We start from the raw sequence: 1,123 nt of genomic DNA, 5'->3' as shown, positions 1-1,123 counted from the left end.
GTGTACTGAGAAAAGAGCCAGAATAAAGAGGACATAACCATCTGAGACTGGAGCAGGATGGAACAAGAACGCTGTGGGACACCCAAGAGTCCCTCAGCAGGACCTGACAGAACAGATAATGGCCCAAGCCAGACTGAGGCTGTTCTCATCAATAAGACCTCCCCAGTTCTGCAGTCTGAAAAACCAGAAGTAGGTGCCAGAATCCTATTGTGTATAACGCACAGTGTAGGGCAGGGATCCATGTCCAAGATAACCGTACAGTAAAATCCCAAGGTTGCTCTCATCTGGAGGGTGGGCGGGTTGCTGAGAGGATGGAGTCAGACAGGCCAAGTGTGAGACTCTGTTCCACCACCTATTAGCTCTGTGAATGGAGGCAAATTTCTTCATTTATAAAATTAATAAGAGTAGTGCCCATCTAGCAGGATTGCTGTGAGGATTACAGGACAAAAAAACATAAAGCACTTAGAAAAGTGCCTGGCAAATAAGAAATGTTCAATAAATGTAGCTATGATTATCATTGATAAATAATAATTATATGTCATATTTTGCATCAAAGGGTCCTTCCAGTTACTGTTAGAGAGCAATAGTCAGACTGTACACCAATCCAGAGCTAGGGTGGCTAAAATCAAAGACTGCTGCTATGATATGGCCTACTTCTGCCTTCATACTTTGGTTGTCTTTCCTCAGGCTTGTGTGGCTTGAGGGAACAAAGTCATAAAAGGAAACAATTTCCTAGAGTAATACGCTGGACAAAATGTCAGTAGGAGTAAATCTATATTTGGCTCTACACAAGAAAAATTCCCTTTTATTAGACATGTCTTAAAATATAAAGGGATAGAGAATCATTGATTGCCTGCAAGTAATGTTGGAGAGAACTCTCAGAGATTTTAAACGAATCTTATGCATTTTCACTTAGATACTGAGTGTTCTCTTATTTCCACGTCATATTGAAAGTGATGTAGGTTGTCACTACAGGTCTAGGAGTTCTTAGCCTGGAGTCTGTTAAGCTCTATAAGGCCCAGTGGATGGATTTGAGGTGGAAAAAATATTAGGAAAGATAAGGGAAAACTTTTATAAATTTTAATTTTACAATGACTAGAATTTTCTCTCCAGTATTAGAAGA

This window comes from Physeter macrocephalus, chromosome 4, assembly GCF_002837175.3.
Source record: "Physeter macrocephalus isolate SW-GA chromosome 4, ASM283717v5, whole genome shotgun sequence".
Classification (NCBI taxonomy): domain Eukaryota; kingdom Metazoa; phylum Chordata; class Mammalia; order Artiodactyla; family Physeteridae; genus Physeter; species Physeter macrocephalus.
Note: the sequence above shows the minus strand (reverse complement) of the source record.